This window comes from Balearica regulorum, chromosome 2 (assembly GCF_011004875.1).
Source record: "Balearica regulorum gibbericeps isolate bBalReg1 chromosome 2, bBalReg1.pri, whole genome shotgun sequence".
Lineage (NCBI taxonomy): Eukaryota > Metazoa > Chordata > Aves > Gruiformes > Gruidae > Balearica > Balearica regulorum.
The window spans coordinates 28,213,845-28,233,723 of record NC_046185.1 but is presented as its reverse complement, the minus strand read 5'-3'; positions in this window follow the sequence as shown (position 1 = coordinate 28,233,723).

Here is a 19,879-nt window from a genome sequence, read left to right as displayed (position 1 = left end):
CACCAAGAAAATCTGCCTTGATTATGTCTTTAGGCTGTCATAACAACAGCACCACCACCATTATTCTCCATGTGACACAGTCAATCAGATATTTTAATTTTTGCCTTTCCATAAGCGATGCATAAAGTTAAAATAAACCAGGCACTGGGTTTTTTTTAGACTGGTGGCTGAGAGAGAGAAGGAGACATCACTCCAAATACTACTCCAACCAGCAGAGCCGTAATTCAGACAGAAAGTGTCTGTGTGCAGTAAAGGGGCAAGGGTGCGGGAACTTCTGGTTTCAAAAGACATATACAAACATCTGAATTAAAAAAATAAATTCAGAACCAGAGTAAAGTGAGAACAGAGATATGTGTTCAACCAATGACACTAACTGCCAAATAAACTCCTGAACTGAATTGGAATTATCTGGGGGAAACTCATTACAATGTTGAATTAAACTGAATGCTATGCTTAACCAAACATAGAGGATATAAGGTTGAATACTTTTGCTTTCAGGTTTCTTTTTACTTTTTTTAAAGGCTGACATCTGTCAGGAGTGTCTTTTTGAGGAGAAACAAAAGAGAAAACTGAGCTGTAACAGGAGGAGGAGATCATTTGCCAAACAAACACAGGGGACAATCCAAGCATGGAGTGAAAAAGGACATAAGCAAAACAAGGCTGCCAAGGGAGGCAGCCTGTCAGGAGTGTTTGAATAGGTACACACTGGGGGAAGGGAAAAGGGAAGAAATAAAAGACATGCAAACATTTTGACTAGATGTCCATAAAGATGAAAAACTGGTGACTCTTATAAACATGATGTAGATTAGAAGAACCTGGAGAAGGAGATGGAGGGGAATGACGTTTGGCTTGATTAGCAAGAGAAGACGATTTCTGTGGCAGCATTGTAATCTCCATCCAAGACCATACAGGGAAAAAAAAAATAGAAATAAGCTTTATTAATTACGCATCAGAAACAGAAACTTAAGATTTAACCACTCTTTTTGCATAATTTCTGTTATAAAATATTAAAATTTAATCTCAAACTTCAGCAGATACTATAAATCCCAGTTGCTTCTGGACCTGATAAGTGTTTCACATATCCAGATTAGTTTACTTCATTAAATTCCTGATCTGCTGAAGGTAAAGCAAACACTATCACATTAAACTTCTTTCATTGACTACTGTATTGCTTTCAATGAGTAACAGAGACCTGTTCCCCAAGTATCTATTTCCTTGAATAAAATGCCTATTTAAAGGGATGCGTGGGGTGATCTTCGCACATATTTTCAAACATCCAGCTTGGTTACATGAGAGTTTTATTCATACATCCATTCTTCAGCCTTCTTTAAAGGACAGTCATAGTTACCAGACCTCTGAATTCCAGCATAAGCAAGCATCTGTACCGAGACCGTCTTCTACCCAGGTGCAGTTGTACTTGATAGGGAAGAGAGAAGCAATTTCACAGTGTTGTCAATGTTATAAAGAGGATTAGTCAAGAGGATCAAGAATGCCCATTTCGGTGCTCCACTCCATAAAGGCACAGAGCTCAAAACAAAAGCTTTGAGATGTGCATTACCTATTGTATTTGAAACACTGCTTCAGTCTCTTTCTCAGGGTATATCAGTCCTGAGCTCCCCAACACTGTCTGAGCAGCAGGGAGGGGGCATGTCCTGAAAAAGGCACCAAACTGATTAGTGAGAACACACTCTGATGACAATATTTTCTGGACTAATTTTCCTCTGCAAAGTAATTCCTCTCAACTGCCCTGTAGGTGTTTCTTTTCTCTTTCAGATCTTTGATCTTCTTCCTTCTCACATACTGCTTTGAACTGCCAGGACTTCATTTTCATTTCTATATTTCAAAGTTTTTATACACTCTACCACACCCATGCTTGCTAACTCTCTAGTATCCCACTTGCTAATTTAAATTGTACAGTTGTCCTGTTTAAAAAAAAAACCAAAAACAAACCAAAACCAAAAATCAAACCCCAAACAACCACATTAAAAACATACAGAATACTTCAACTTTGATGTCACAAGTTTAATTCCTTTTGCTTAACCTCTCCAATTTTTCACATCATCTACAAGCAACTGAAATGCCTACCTCACTCTAAAACCATGTACTTTTGATTTTTTAAAAGTATTGCTGTTAGTATAAAATGATGAACTTTAGCCACAGTCTCGCCTTATGAAGCCTCAGCAGCCTCTATGGCTACTGACTCTGAGTTTTATTCCTCCAGGGCATAGATAAACATCAAGAGAGGACCTGCTGAAACCCTGCTGTGTGTACAGTCATTTTTTCTGTGCGTATTAGTAAGTCTCACACATCTCCACAGAGTACTGAGCTAACTACACCAGTGGGTTAATATAAACCACTCAGCTTTTTCTCAAGAGGCTCAACAATTGCTAAATATACTAGCATGTTACAGAAAAACATCTAATTTCCTAAAATAACACCGCTATTTCTTACTTTGTGGCCTATTTCTCTACTGATATATCTTATATGAATTTCAGATTTAGGTAAGTTTAAAATTGCTTCAGTAAGACTGTTTTTGAATGGTGTATTGCATGAATGTATATATCCTTAGGTCATTTACACATCACTCGCAAAACTACACAATGCCACAACAAAGCACATAGAAAAACTATAGTCTACATGTGGTGTTCTCAGACGTGTTTAAGCAAATAAAGGGCTCAGAGCAAAACAAAGGCCCTTTAAGTGCCCCTGAAAATTCCATCCTAAATATCTTTTCTTTTTAATATTGAACAACTTTTGTACTGTACATTTCTGAAAAGTCCAAAGATACTCAAGAAATCTCATCTCTCGAAATATCTTATGCTTCCCGAAGCTCTGTAAAGTTAAAACATGAAAAAAAAAAATCTATATTGCCATGGAAATGCATAAAAAAAGATTTGCTCAAGGCAGACTCCTGCTTTAAACCTCTATGGACTTGGTTTCAGTTTAGGAGGCGTCCCTTGGTAGCCCTTATTGGTGTCCTCAGGTGGCCTGTGCTGGACAAGACTACCACAGGCTTCAGAAGGACCTCTGCTGGCCTAAGGAATCCAGCGTCAAATCAGACAGGTAGAAGTCATGATTTTATTTCGCCATCTTTAACAATGCAGAATGGACAGAGCCGTTTTCTGGAAGTTTGAAAAAAATAATAATTACTTTTAGGCAATTCATTGGCCAGTCTGTGGGGAGCAGATATGGGCTCTGGAAAACTCAAAAGGGCTTTTTTTTTCATAAGAATTCCTGTTGGATTTTCTGCTTATGTTTTTTATTTTCTGTTCATGTAATCATATTAATGAATTGCTTGGATACCTTTCCTTCTCAAGAATCAAGTGTCAACTCAGTTCATTTATAATCTGGAATATGTCCACTTAGCAACCAAGCTTAAAAAATGCTGTATTAAAATTCCAAAATCTTGTATTCAAAATTATTTCCGGAATTCAGGAATGGTATCAGCTTATTACAGTAATGGAAAGTCTGATTGCAAATGTATGATGTCAGTTTAAAAAAACCCCTGTTTTGGTAAATTTTGTAACCAAATTCAGAGCATTTTTAACAGAGATTTCATTATAGGTGCTCTCAAAAAAGAAAAAGAAGCAAACAAAATATCAGTATTTTTGCTTTTTAGTATTTCAAAGTTATGTTCTTAATGCTGAACATCTACATGTTGAACAGTCTTGTAATTTAGTATTTATAGAAATAAAATTAAAATCTTAATAGTTCTGCCAATATAATAAACTTTTTACTGTGTAACATTTATTTTTATGATCGTTCCTATCTTTAAACTATGACATACAATCTCATTCGTTCAGGGCAGGCAACATGACAAAATTTAGCTCTCCTTTATGAGCAAAAATCAGTTTATGTATGAGCTCTCTCTTGATTGACACACATTAAAGCATTGCTGGGGGAGGGGAAGCTCAGTCCATCCCACTCCAACCAGTTTGATGCCAGTGCCAGCAATAGATGCCCAGAGTCAGGAGAAGGATCACAGGTCAGCAGGAGAGCACCTGCAGTGTAACACACAGGAACTCCAGCCACTCCATCCAGTCGGTCAGCTTCATCGGGGGCCCAACTTCAATGCTTCTATGCAAATGCACCTAGCGTGGGGAATAAACATCGAGTTAAAGACTTGAGCACGCCTGCAGGGTTATGATCTCAGCGGCATCATGGAGATGTGGTGGGATGGCTTCTGTGACTGGAGTGTTGGAATGGAGGCTCTGTAGGAAGGACAGGCAGGGCAGACGAGGAGGGGATGTCATGCTCTGTGTCAATGACCAGCTGGAGTGCATGGAGCTCCACCTGGGGATGGACGAGGAGCTGACCAAGAGCCTATGGGTCAGGATTAAAAGGAGGGCAAGGACAGGGGACATTATAGTGGGGATCTCCTAGAGGCCACCTGACCAGGAAGACAAAGCAGATGAGGCCCTCTACAGACAGATGGGAGCAGCCTCACGTTCACAGGCCCTGGTCCTCATGGGGGACTTCAACCACCCCAATATCTCTTGGAGGGACAATACAGCAGGGCATAAGCAATTCAGGAGATTCCTGGAATGCCTTGATAATAACTTACTCCTCCAAGTGACAGAGGAGCCAACAAGAAGAGGTGCCATGCTGGACCTTGTTCTCACCAACAAGGAGGGGCTGTTGGGGACTGCGAAGCTCAAGGGCAGCCTTGGCTGCAGTGACTATGAAATGGTGGAGTTCCAGATCCTAAGGGCAGCGAGGAGGGCACACAGAAAGCTTACTACCCTGGACTTCAGGAGAGCAGACTTTGGCCTCTTCAGGGATCTGCTTGGTAGATTACCATGGGACAAAGCCCTGGAGGGAAGAGGGGCCCAAGAAAGCTGGTTAGTATTCAAGGATCACCTCCTCCAAGCTCAGGAGTGATGCATCCCAACAAAGAGGAAGTCAGGCAAAAATGCCAGGAGTCCTGCGTGGATGGACAAGGTGCTCCTGGACAAACTCAAACACGAAAAGGAAGCCTACAGAGGGAGGAATCAAAAGCAGGTAGCCTGAGAGGAATACAGAGAAAGCTGTCCAAGCAGCCAGGGATCAGGTTAGGAGAGCCAAAGCCCTGATAGAATTAAATCTGGCCAGGGATGTCAAAGGCAACAAGAAAAGCTTCTATATGTACGTCAATGATAAAAGAAAGAATAGGAAAAACATGGCCCCCCTCTGGAATGATACGGGAGATCTGGTTACCTGTGATATGGAGAAGGCTGAGGTAGTCAACAACTTCTTTGCCTCAGTCTTCACTGGCAAGTGCTTGAGCCACATCACCTAGGTGTGGCAAAGGCAGAGACTGGGAGAATGAAGAAATGCCCATCGTAGGAGAAGATCAAGTTCAAGACCATCTAAGGAACCTGAAGGTGCGCAAGTCCATGGGACCTGATGAGATGCATCTGTGGGTCCTGAGGGAACTGGCGGATGAAGTGGCCAGGCCACTCTCCGTCATATTTGAGAAGTCGTGTCAGTCCAGTGAAGTCCCCACTGACTGGAAGAGGGGGAACATAATCCCCAGTTTTTAGAAAGGGAAAAAAGGAAGACCCAGGAAACTACAGGCTGGTCAGTCTCACCTCTGTGCCCAGCAAGATCATGGAGCAGATCCTCCTGGAAACTATGCTCAGGCACATGGAAAATCAGGAGGTGATTGGTGACAGCCAACACGGCTTCACTAAGGGCAAATCATGCCTGACAAACTTGGTGGCCTTCTATGATGGGGTTACAGCTGGTAGATAAGGGAAGAGCAACTGACATCATCTATGTGGACTTGTGCAAGGCATTTGACACTGTCCCATACAACACCCTTGTCTCTAAATTGGAGAGACATGGATTCAACAGACGGACCACTTGGTGGATAAGGAATTGGCTGGATGGTCGCACTCAAAGAGTTGTGGTCAATGGCTCAATGTCCAAGTGGAGACCAGTGATGAGTGGTGTTCCTCAGGGGTCGGAATTGGGACCGGTGCTGTTTAACATCTTTGTTGGCAACATGGACAGTGGGATATGGCCTGCATATGACCTGCAGTGGAATATGGTCCCAACCTCAAAATTCATCATTTTCTGTTCTAAAATGAATTATTAGTAATGCTTGCAGAAGAGACTTCTAAGTTACACCTTTTGCTACCTTCACTTTGAGGAATCTGTTGGTATGAACAGGAGTCTTACATAAATAATATTTATGGACTAAAATCTGAAAACAGTTGTACCACCAGCAGAATTAGGTATTGACATTTGCACAGTTGCCATTTCTGACCATGAGCAGACTGTGCAACGATGCATCCACCAATTAGATCATATTTCTTATTGAAAACATAACTTATTATTAGTCTCTGTTGATGGGTACAGTTCATTGTTACCTTACCTCCTACCTGGCTGCATGTGACTTTTTCATTAAAGGAGCATTGTGCTTCTGTTAATAATGTCTTGTGGAGAGCAGCGCTTAGACACAACATTTCACTTATACAGCTGTCCTGCTTTCAGACCAGAGCAGAATTAAAATCTGGCCAGCATGGACCACGAGCAGAGCAAACACCCACCAGTTTCCACCCACCTATCTGGCCATGCTGTTTTATTTTTCTACAGTGGCAGGAGATGCCTTATGTCACATGCATGGGGGTTTTTCCCCCGGTATTTGGCAAAGCATTAAAACTGAGAATCAGTAAAGTAATATTGTAGTAACTTCAATAAGGGCATCTTTTGTAAGCCTAATAAAAAGTAAGACTCAGAGGCCAATAAGGCTGATAAGACTGAGGATCCTTTACCAATGCAGTTGCTTAGACCAGCAAATCTGATAAATTGAAAACTGACTCAGTTTTACACAAATAAATGAAGTTTTGGCAATATTGTTCACTTGATCTGTCTAGCCACGGTGACTTTTATCAGCTTAAGCACATACTTTGTATCATGTACACTTTTCATCTGATTGAATTAAACACATCAAGTTATATCCTAGTGGTAGTTAGTTTTGTTATGAAGCTATAATTTACCACTAAGCTACACTTGCATGCCATATTTTTCCCATTGCTCTCCTCTGCTCCAATTTGCTAGCTCTTCTCAGCAGATGGCATTTCTAGAAAACAACCAGATTCCAACTGTTTCTACCAAAAGAAGGTCTGGATTCAAGGAAAAAAAATGTTTGCTAAACACCAGTTACTACCAACTGCAGATCTGGTAATTTAAGATGAAGTCAGCTGACTTGTATGACACAACAAATTGTCTTACGGGCAAGAAAGCCTTCTCACAACTCCCCGCTCCCCAGCTGCCCGGTTAGCAACTGAAGTAGGGTCAATGGTTTGGTTTGTTTCTCCAGGGGAGGAAGAGGGAAGGAAAAAGAAGCAATGATAATAGCTCTTTAGCATAAGCTCCAAAAGAAAACAGAGATTTAACAAACAAACAGCGTAGTAGCAGTTGGAGCAAAGTACACTACTATTTATTTGTAAATTACTACAGACAATATGTGACATGAACCTAGGTTTAATAACAATGACTACACACTGAAAACAAAGGTATGCTGACCCACACCAGGGAACTGAAGGACTTAATAGTGTAATAATAAAGAGTACGCAAAACACAGACAAGGATGTATATTCTGTAGTAGGACCTCCATTGCAAGTAAGATGCTTCAGTATGTCCCAAGAAATTTGAAAATGGAAAAAAGTCTCCTCTGCTTAAAAATTATCTACTAATTTTGCAATAAGTGGTGGTTGGAGTTTTTTTGATAAACTAATTGAGCATTTAATCAAATACAGGAAGTGTTAAAATGCTATCTTGAGAACACTCCTATTATCATCAATTTGAACAGTGTGCGTTACTTCACTTTTTTTCTTTCTGGGCTAAACACCACCGTACTTGCGAGGTGAATGAGTGGTACTTGTGGACCAGTCAGTTGAAAAGCCCTGTGATCATAAGACTGAGATTTTCCAGTTATTTGAGTCACATTAGTAACAGCTCAGCTAATTAGCAATTTTAAAAGGATCAACCCAATAACAAATTAAAAGAAGTATCCGTATACAAAGAGAGATTGTTCGCTTTGGCTCCAGTCTTGATAGTAATAAATAAAAGCATCTATTGTGTGAAAGCAGGGAAATGTCTCATCCGTAGTGATAGGGATTCATTTTGGAATGACATAGTCGCAGTTTCTATTTTCTCAGTGTTTTGTGGGGTATGTTTTGGTTTCTGCTTATTGAGAGTGAAATTTAAGGTCAGAGGCTAAATGATGTCAAAATGCCTTCCAATCATTTGATGTGACAAGGCAGCTGAGCTGTTCAGGATGTGTCTCAAACACTACAAATAGGTGGTGTTTAAGGGAATACTGTTGGTGGACTTAATGTTTCTGCGTCCAGCTCATTTTTCAAAAATAAAGTGACCAACAAGGACATTTCTGAAAATATTGCCATATCCCTCTAAAAGTGGAAATGTTTTTATTCTAACACAAAGACATTGCCATAGAAAAAGTGAATCTAGAGGTATTGGCTGGGTGCCCCATCGCCCCAAGCACTGTGATGTCTTTCATGGATGCTATGAAACATTTCAGTTTGCCTTGGATTAGGCCACTGGCAGTACAGAGCATGTGATCCCAGCCTCAGCAAAGCATTCTTTCTCTTCGGGATACAGCTATGGAGTGATTTTTCCTAGGAGATCAGATGAATCTAGCCTGGGCATCTGCAATACTTTTTTCTCTCACATAATGGAAAGCTTTTAATCAGAAATGCAACACAAGCTAGTAACAGGAGCCCTCTTGGTTTTCTCAAAGTAAAAACAAAGAAATCAAACCAAATAAAAAACTCCAGAGACCCTAAACTAGTTCCCTAAGTATGCAGCAGAGAATTTGTATACCTTGGAGAAAAAAGAGCCACAGGTTCCAAAAAGAGATTTTTACTGCACATTCAAAAATTATTGTAAAGGTAACCATGCAAGCTACTTGCTGGCATAATGTTATCCTTGTATCAAAACTGAACGCTTGTTAAAATAACTTCAGAATTGCTAGTCTGAAAATATCAGGAGTACTATGAGCACAGCCCTGTGACTTCCAGGGGGCTGGCATCAGGCACTGTGGAAATAATAGACGGCCAAAGCCACGGGGCCTTAGTCTGTAAGCGATGCCAAGGAATTATGAAGTAGATTCTGTAAGTGAATGCCAGAACAAGATACATAGACTATAGCCCAGCAACTTCCAAGAGGAAGATTATGGAAATACATTGCTTTTCCTGTATTAAAAGCTATGGTGATCTTTCATTCAAAAACTTCTGTCATTATCTACCAATGCCTGTGATGAGACCTTTCTGTCGTTGTTACACATGAGTATGATAACCCATTGCTGCTATCAGTAATGCCACAGTAGAAAAGGCAAAATTTTGGCTGGTGGATCTCTAAGGATTGATTTTGAACTTGCCAGGAAGAGTCTAAGCAGAAATGGGAAGAGTCCTGTAGGTTTTGATTGAGCTGAAATGATGTGCACAGCTGTATTTTGTTAGGAGAGAATTTCCTAATGTGATGAAGTTTGGTTCTCAGTTGAAGTACTTCTAAACTGTATGTTGGATAAATCACAATGAATAAAAGCAAATAAAGAAAAGGTATTAGCACAAACAGGAGGGAAGAAGTAGTCCTGTAGGAAAAGTAAGAATGTAATAGAAGTGACCTGAACACAGATGTTCATATGCTGGTGGTCTGAGGGAAGAAGGGTCAGAGAAAGGAATTGGAGAAATAAAAAAAGTTTTAAAGCAGAGAGAAGAAGAAGGGTGTATCTGACATCTAAAATTAAAACAATGTAATAAGTATCTTCAAGTATTTAAACCAAAGTCATGAGCAGCTGAGGCTGAGTGGGAACTAATTTTTTATAAAGAACATAGCTTAAGAGTGAAAACAAAAGAGTGAAAACATAACAGATGAAGCAACTTTTGTTAAATAAAAATACAAATACCATATAAGAACTATAGGTCAACCATAAAGCAACTAAATGCAACAAAAAAAATCTGCTTTTCATACTAAGAATTTTCAGGATGAATAATTTTAATTGTAATAGTGATTCAAACTCAGGAAAAAAAAATTACAAAGATGAAATTCAAAACAGATGAAGCATTGCTTTTCTCCTTCTCCTGTCTCTGATTTATTTTACATGACTTTTTAAATTTTAAAAGCATGGACCCAAAATGACTACAAGTACAAATAAAGAGACTCTACACTATTTACATCACAATTTGCTAAAAATCCTTTGCTCATTTACCAATGTCTTTGCTCCCCAGAAGAGCTGCATAAGGCAACACTCGATAGAAAAGATGATGTTTTTCATTAAACTAGCTGATACAACAGAGACAAGCAAACCTGACCGGCTCCAGCCCCACTGATGCAGGCTGGACCTAACTGGGCTCTGCAGGCAGCAGCTGGAAATCATTCCTGATTCCAGTCCCAGGTGGATCACAGGAGCTGCAGAGAGTCTCGTATCTTCCTTACTCTGCCAGGTCAGTGCAAAATAAGCAAGCCTAAATTCTATCTAAGAGTCCCTGGAGCTTCAGAAAATTTGAAATAATCTCTTCAGAATGTGTGAAAGCAAAATTGAAAAGTATATAACATGTAGTATTCCAAAAAGGAGGTTACCAGTATTGATTACAAAAATGTGTATTTCTGCCATTCCGCAGTGTGGGTGCATCAGGGGTATGTATTCAGTTCCTGCATTCCCAAGTAGTTCTGCTTTATGTGTACTGAAATGCTAAATGCTTGCAATTGTTTGCTGTAATATGCAAAGGCCAGTTGGCCGGCATGTAGAACAGTTAAGCCTTTATTGTTACTAGATTTAACATTTTCAGCAAGGTTGAATAAAGCTATTACCAGTGAGACTTTCATCTGTTGTTTCTGTAATATAGCATGGGGCTTTTTAAGCAAATGCAGAGACCTATGCATATTACTGAGGCTCAGCCCAAAACAAAGTTGTACCAGAAACACTAAGCCACTTAAGAACATGCAAAATTAAGAGCCTTGTCTGCTTCTTGTGCCAATTATTCACAGGAACTGGTCCCAATAGATTTTCATGCAATCCCACTGAAGAGCTGGATGACTTTATTTCCATCATGCACTCATCCAAGTGCAAAAATCAGATAGCCCGTTCAGGGTTTCTTATCTCTCTTCCACTTCTTCCAAATTTGTTTGCACTTCCTCCACAGCTGAAAACGCCCTAAAGCCACAAAACTACACCACTGAAATCACAGTTTTAGTCCCAAAACATGAGTAGGAGGTGGCCAAATGTTTAATTATGCTTCACAGCCTGCTGAAAATAATAAAGATTTTCAGTGGTGAAATTGCTAATTTTGGCAGACTGGAATGAATGTCCTTATATAATACTGATCTTCAAGTTTCTAACGAGTAGCTTTTCCCAGGCTTTCTTTTCAGAATTTATCACAGCTATTGCAGGTGGTCTGTGTCGTGGTCAGTCTTCTGTTTCAAAAACATGTGAGCTTCGTAAATATTTCCTACTATTCTATTTTTCTTTTGTCTTACGGATTCTCTAGTTTAGTTGCATTTGCCACTCCTCACCTTTGATATTAAATGCCCTTTGGTAAAAGAATATATGATAACAATATTGGGTCAGGTAATTTGCTTGGGTTTAAGAGGTTATATAATGCTGCTTTAAAATATGAAAACTTTAATGTACATTAAAACAAAAATAATCAAAAATATATCTATACCAAAACACATCAGATGTACTCATGACTTTAAAAAATGTGTAGGACTCCTCTTTTAGAAATTGTGATGGAAAATTATGCTACATAAATCTAAGGAGGGAATCTGACAATATTTGGATCCAAATTTTGCTACAGAGCAAAATTGCATGAAAGAAATTGTGGCCCTTAGCATTTCACACTGAGAGGTCTGTGTTTACTCTCAAAATGTGTCCGTGAAGTTGTAATACATTCTGTGTTTTCTCTAACACGGGGTAAAGAGGAACAACTGCATCGGAATCCACTAAATACAGCACATCTTAGGCAAACTGCCGTTGTATTTACAGCAATTAGAGAGGAATAACCATGCATTCAGACAAATAATCTTTTAGCCCACGTACAAGGAAATCAAACAGAGAGAGAGATTTAAAAAAAACAATAAAAGATAAACTATACCTCAGTGGATTGTGGAATAATCCATTTATTCTCAGATAGGAAAACATATAGGCAGTACTTATTTATTTATGTGCCTTTAGCTACAAGTTTTCTCAAATTGGTCCTTAAAAATGCCCATCTAGTGCAATACATACTTTCTTTAGAAAAATAAACAAGCTATGAGTACAGTTATTACTGGCAAATGTTTCCAAATATTTTGCCAAGTCACCACCCAAGTCAAATCCCATTCTATCCACAAACACATGTAAAACCAAGTGCAAGCTGCAAACCATTCCTGTGGGCTGAAAAACAAGACAGGACACAAAACAAAAGATTGAGTTACAAAAGAGTGATGAAAGTTATGATTAGGCAGGCTTATGAGAGGCTTGATAATATATTTGGTACAGAACAGAAAATCCTGTTGTTGTTTCTAAAGCTTTCTGCAATACTTGTTAATTGGCTGGTTTGCTTTTTAGAGTGGATTTTGTCATTTTTTTAGGACACCTGTGTGTAGTTAAAGCACACACACATGCACACAGATGATGCAAAATCCCTTTTGGTTCCCTCTCCTGTAGTCTGCAGCCTCTGCTTTCCACCCACTTATCGCACTAAAGACTGGCCACACCTCTTATTTCGCTATTTAAATTCCAAGATCCTTGCAGTCTTATGCCTTTTACAGATATGAAGCAATTATTAGATGTGACAATTAAAACAGCATGACTTAAAATAAGAAGGCACGTTTATATACAGCTGCAAAGTGTGGTCGAAATGTTGCTTCGAATGTGCAGCTATAACCAAATTATCAGAGGGTACCGTGCTTTTAAAATTTAGATATCTAACATTTATAGGGATAAAACATTTTTTTTATGGCTCTTCTTGTGGTTTCCTTTGGTGCCTAACGGAAGGAAAGGCAGAAGGTTTGAAGTAAGTATATGGTGGGCATTGGGTACTGTGAAAAGTGACTTCCCTTAATTTTCAGCAATTGTGTCTCCCATTCTGTAACAAAGCCGCAAGTCACTGGCAGTAGAGAAAAAAAAAAAACAAACTACTTTTGTCACTTTAAATTATTATCAGTAAGCTTTAGGAAATGAGAGCGTCAGAATAAAAACAGAGACTAACATTTTGATCATCTTGCAACAGAATCAAAAAAGCACTGACAGTCTCAACTACACTGAAAGTGAGATTAACTGCTACATAAGTGGTTACAAAGATTAGTGAAATGCTAAATCAGAGGCAACTGTACTTTTCACCAAAATATTTTGATCATCTAGTCTTTTTTTTTTCCCCCTTACTTACTAACTTTGGTCTACAGTACAAGTTGAAGGGCCTAATCAGAAGCAAGGCTCCAGGATGGCAGAGCCCACCCAAACACACAAGCACACATCGCTCTCCTAAGAATGTAATCAGAAATGAAATGCTACAAATAACTGGAGCAGATAATAGGAAAAGCAGGAAAGAAAAAAAAACCCTGCAATTCTAAGACCCTACAAGTAATTACATTGCCCAGTTCAATGACTGAAAGCTTTTATTTTCCTTTTTAATTAAATGCCTTTAAGAGCTATTCCTGAAAGCTCTATCTTTCACTACTTGACACCCTTGTTTTGATGTTTCTCTCCCACTTTCTCTTTCACTTCCCACTTGGGCAACACAACAAAAGTGTGATTCAAAGAAATGTGTGAAGCAGCAAAAGCAATAGGATGCTCATGACAGCTGGATTTTGAATAGATTAAAGGAAGGAGGAATGCAGAAGCCACAGCAAAAAAAAAGTAGGTTGGAGTACAATACGCTGCAACCTATTGTAACTGAAGAATTTCAGCTGTTTCAACTCCTGGGCTTTTGTCCTTGTTTTGCAAACCATTGTTACCATTCTATATATTAATTGTCAAATCCCTTGTGCTTTCATATATGTCAGCCTTCACCAGTTTGCTTTGCACACAATCCTCTCCTTGCCCTTTTCGAACATCGGTGCGAGTACACAAAGCTTCCCCATGGATTTGTCACTGTCCCTAAGGGATGCAACCTGACTTTCATAGAAGGCAGGTTTGGGAGTGACTGGGAATAAGCTCTGTTTCATAACAGAAGAATTGAGAAACGTGAAGTTCGGGATGAATTCAATTGAAATGTTGACATCTTTAGAATTCTGTTATTCAAGCTTCAGTCCTCTGCACAGTGTGCACTGCTGACTCTGAGAAGGCAGCATGAAGCGTGCGCTGGATACTGTCAGGAACGAGCAGTACATTCTTACATTTATACAAAAAAGCTGTTTGCATCACGGCCTTATATCTAAAAGAAATCAAAGCAACACAAAAGAGCTAGCCCCAAGTATTTCAGAAATTAGGAATCAGATCTACAAAATATATGGAGTTGAAATTCATCTATATTTAAGGTGTTACTTTTGAAAAAGTTTTTTGTGCAATCAGAAGTATGATTGAGTCACATCTTCCAAGTTTTGGGGGATAGAGGACTAGATGCAGCCTACATAATAATTTATCTCCAGGAGCTGGACTTCAGTAAAATAACAAGCACAGAGAAAGAGCTGGCAGTACTGGTGGGGAAGGGAGGAGGGGGAAAGTTCTACTCTTCTGAAAAAATAAAAAAACATTTATAAATTAAAACTCATGTCCTAACAACTTCATTTAGGAAAAACTCTGAGGTAATAGGAAACCTTTCCTAATTAAAAATTGAAGAATTGCTTCCCCAAAAATGAGTGGACATCTGGATAGTTATATATGATATAAAGTAGCATTGGTAGTTATTAACATTAATATTATCATTAAGCTTAGATGGGATTATTTCCAGACTAAGTCTTTTTAGATAAATTAGGTAAGAACTATTAGTTGTATGTGGAGGATATCTGTACAGGAATCTTGCCCCAGGCAGGAAGTACGCTTTCATTTTGTTTAGGTCGGGTACTGAGCTCCATCCATCCCAGTGCCTCCACAGATCGGCATAAAGACACTACCCCCACACGGCGCTTCACTTGGTTCAGTGAGAGCTGTTTACAATACGGAGGGTCAAGTCTAGTAAATATTTACCTAGTTTTTACAGAACAGCCATTCCGAAGTAAAACGTACTGTGCAAAACTACAGAGATGAAGAGTAACTATCAACTGAGGAGCAAGTATATTCTTCTATTTGAAGAACATCATTGCAAATTTATCAATGGGATGACGCTGTAAGAGCTGTGCTTCACCACGCTTCAGTGGCCTAGAAGCATGGTGGCATGGTTCGCAATTTGGGCTATGTTATAAATATGTTTTAAAGATTGTTTGATAGCAAATTGTTTAAAAACAAATCACTGGCCCAAGCTTCAAATAACAAGAATCCACAACCACTTTCATTCTTGTCTGTTGTTTTAGAATCTGCTCCTGCGCTGCAGCATTTTGTATTTCACATCAGATACGGAATGTTTTTGAATAATTCATGTCCCTGTGCAGAATGTTTTGTCATTGTTATTTTTCCTTAACATAATACAAAAATAACTTAGAATTGGAAGGGCAGATGTTCATCTGTGTATGTAAGCACTGTCACAGCTCTAATTTTTTTCTTGCAAACAGTTAAGTATATTGCACTTGTTACCAAAGGCGATTAAAGTTACAGCTACATCCCAGAAAGATTCGGAGCTATCTGACTGCCTACCAGAAACAGTGCGCTTGTATTAGTAGAATAATCCATATGTCGAATATTTTCTATGAATTCTTTTTCAGACAACTAGGCTTAGTTTTATGTTGGAAGTATTAAAAACATAAAGTATATCTATGCACAATAACTCACATTAAAAATACTGAGGACAAGCAAAGGTGACACTTAGAAGAACAAAGGTAGATTTGCTGGAACTGACAATTTATTACATTTTAGGCTTAGAACACACAGTCAGTCCTGGTCAAATAAATAAGAGATGCAACATTATGCAACAAACAGACAATGTATTTTGATAGAGCAATTTAAAATAATTTTCACATATTTTCCAAGTTTATTTTTCATAAATTCTTGTTATTTTTATAGAGACAGATAGTGCTAATGGCTCCTTCAAAGGTTATGCTAGAGAACTGTAGAACTGAAAAAGGAAACAGAACTTTCAGACTATTTATATTTCCAAAATACCATTTGCATATTTTATCTACAGTTATTTATTATTATAATTAGAGAGCAAGTAACAACTTTGCTTAGAAAGAAAATTATCTAAATAAAACCTCATAGTCATTAAAGGTTGTAGCTTGTTAAATGTATGCATCCATTAAAGACACAGCAGAACATAACCTTTACTTCCCTGGACACTTTCTCTTACTTCAGTTACTTTACTGTAGACATTCTATACGCTAATACCAGAGCAGATCACCAGTCCAAAGTTAAATACAAACTGTGCAAACGATTCACTTGTTCTACCGCTGTAACAGTCGCCTCGGGCATTAAGTTTACAGAACAGGTCTAGTATATGTCATAGGACACATCCTCACCCAGATTTTCCTACACACACATACTTATTCTTGCAAACAAATCCATGGCAATTTTGAATATTTGCCTTTTGCCTTACTCAGAGATATGTCATAAAGGCTGTTTCATGCCTTGCAATATGTTTACTTGCACACATTTGTTGGAGACACCAAATCCTCCAGTTCCCAGAGTCTGTAACTTCTGGCCCTACCACTTCTCACTAGTCTTTTAAGCACTGGAAGCTCCTTGCTCCCTTACATCCTCTTTTCTGGCACCTAGCCCCTTTCCAGTCTCACTTAATGGTAACTAGATCCCAGTTAGCTATTCTGTCTCCCAGCAATATCATCTTTCAAACATACTGGGGGTGTACTTCACATTGCGGCAAAACAATTAACAAAAACCTTTGAATGCTCAAAGATGATCAAGAACATCCATCTTTCCGTGACAATTAGCGCAGAGTCTGATTGTGGATGATCTGACATGTTGGAGTGGTCCCATTCTCCCCCACCCCCCAGTACCACTGCAGCCAGCTCCCCCCATGCATCTCAGCAGTGACCATGAGAAGAAAGCAAGAGCTGTCTTTCAGTTAAGCGCAAAAGGAGACTGACAAAGTTGTACTGCCTGCAATTGGAAAATCTGGAGTTAACTTCACAATGAAGTGCTCTCTCTGCATTTTTGTTCATCCTTCTCTGTAGGTACTTGTAACCTGAATGTTTTTCTAAGTTAGCAGATTTTTACAAGTGCCTATACAAGCAGGTTTTCATGCCAGTATTCATACCTTTAAAAGCTTCTTGAAACTGATGTCCTGACACTCCCTGACACTCAGGCAACTCCAAGAAGGTTCTGCATCACTACTTTTATTTCTTCTAAAGTCAAGTAGCACAAACCCCCAATTACCTTGCCACCATCCAATGCTTATTTAGAATTCTCTTCCTCTACCATGATTGAATTGTTTCCACTAATACACAGTAGAACACATGAACTGCTCCCATGGAGGGCTGGATCTATAAACTCTTATCCTAAATGTCTAGAAGACTGGCACCATCAGCAGACTCCAGGTGGTTATTACCTTCCATGTGCGCTGTTTTCCAGAGATCGTTTATGCCTCTACCCACCTGTCATGTCATGATCTTTCAGGCTTTCTCCAGTCTGATTTTATCCATCTCTTGAAGCAGTCCAGCATGGTGTTAAGAAATACTGGTTCCTTCCACATACTAACGATGCTATCACAGCTATGCAGTTTACCACCGTCTGGGAGTTTCAACCTTGCATCGGCAGAATTCTTTTCCTATCCCATCATCACAGAATACTACATAGACCCCTTTTGAGCTATTCACGCAAATCTCTCTCTGAAGTGCAGAAAGCCAGCAAAGATCCTCCTATCAATTCTATGCACAGCACAGAAATTGCTGCATCTTTATTCTCCAAACAATTATTATTTCACTAGCACTTTGAAACCTCTGAAGAGAACCATTTAAAAGACTTTTATTCAACAGGTCATAAAAAGATCCCAAGAACCTGACAGACCTGCTCCTTTAAGGTTGTTCCATAAATGTCTTGTCTTTGTCCTTCTTGGCAAGTATCTGACTTTTTGGCAGGATCTGTTATATCTGCAACAGAACTTCTCGACTGAGATTCCCCCATCTTTATCATTCTTTGTCCTTGGTCAGGCACAAAGCTGTTTTGCAGCTAGATTTCCAAGTTACCATCTTGCTTAACAGTACTGAGAATAAATAACCTCAAGCCTTCCTACTCTTTCTTGGCCTTTCTTCACCACCTCATACTTCAGGTTCAATGCTACGGGCTTGTGGCAAACTTTCTGTTTGCTCATCTCTGAAAAACTTTCACTACACTGGGCCTTGCAGGTCATACATCTTTCAGAGTCATTTAATGTTACAGGAAACCAGTTTATTATTGATAAGACATCTGTCCTGGGTAAGCTCCAGTACTGAGACACTGCACTATTTATCCAGACAGAGGTGATAATTTTCTACTTATTTTGTACTTTAATCTCATATTGCATTGGGTGGAGGCACAGGAATCTTACCAAAATGTTGCAATCGTTTTCCTTGTTTCCCATGCTGTATTACAACATGTAGGTTGTATTCAGCATGCAGTTGTCATTCTTCAGTTACTCACTGACCATGCCACTTATACTAAAGAGGATAAAGTCCTTTTTTTTCCATGGTGTATACATGGCTGGAGATGACAGTCCCCTGCTCTGATGCTCCCACCTTAAGTGTCCACAGGATTTTCAGGAACTCTGCAGTGTCAAGCTGGTACTAAACATATTTAGTTATCAGTTGATCAGGAAAATGATTATGCTACAAATGTTGTTAAAAAAACCTTTGTGATTCATAAAAATGATGTTTCACCTATTTTCCAACATTGGGTGAGATAATGGCTGAATATTTGGGGAAGAAAAATTTTTAAAATTCAATTGAGGTTTTAAAAATTATTTCTTGAACAAATGCATGATTTTATTACCTAAAATAGTATAATGAGTACTAGTGAAATAGAGGAAATTTAAATTGGCCAATTGGTTAGCACGATTTAAAATTTAAAGATTTGGAATATACCTAGCAGCCAATGACTGCCTGAATCTGTTAACAGAAATGAACAGAACAGGAAATATAAATCCCTTTAAAATGTGATTAGTGGTTGCCTACAGGAGGAAACATTTGCTGTGCCTTGGTGTGTTTTATTCCCCTCTCACTTGTTGCTTCCTTAGTGTTAAATCCCTTTTCAATGACAAAGGTACATCTGAAGACAGTACATTTTATCCTGACGCAGGGATTTGAAGTAAATCCCCAACAAAAAAACTAAGACATCTGAAAAACTCAGACTAACATGCAGAATTTCACAGGAACATAAAATTTTATTTCTGGGAGAAGCATCTAATTAGTTGTAACTTAGACCATCTATGCAGAATACTATTTCCACTGAAGCCTCATGTGATTTGTTAGGTTTATAAAATACCATTTTTTCCAATTACCTCCTTTGTATCACAAACTCAAGGTCCAGTATAACTTTTTCAATTTTAAATGTAAAAGTGTGCTGAGGAAGGACATGTCCTGATCGTAGGTGTGGACACAAGAGTGGCTGTTTTTCTCTTCGACTCAAGGTTATGTCCACAAAGATAAGGGCACAAACTAATAATAGTACCAGCAGAGCTGAGGTTCTGCGTTATAGTCTAGGCAACCAGATTTGCTGAGGGGGGGGTGGTGTGGAATAAAGAGGAGGCTGTGACCAAAGGCTGCGTGGTACTCAAAGCTGAATGTCCTTAAAATGTTGATCTTGAAGTCAGTGTTACCTGACTGCCATCAAATAGCTAGTGAAACCTGGAAAACTTTCGCCTGGCTG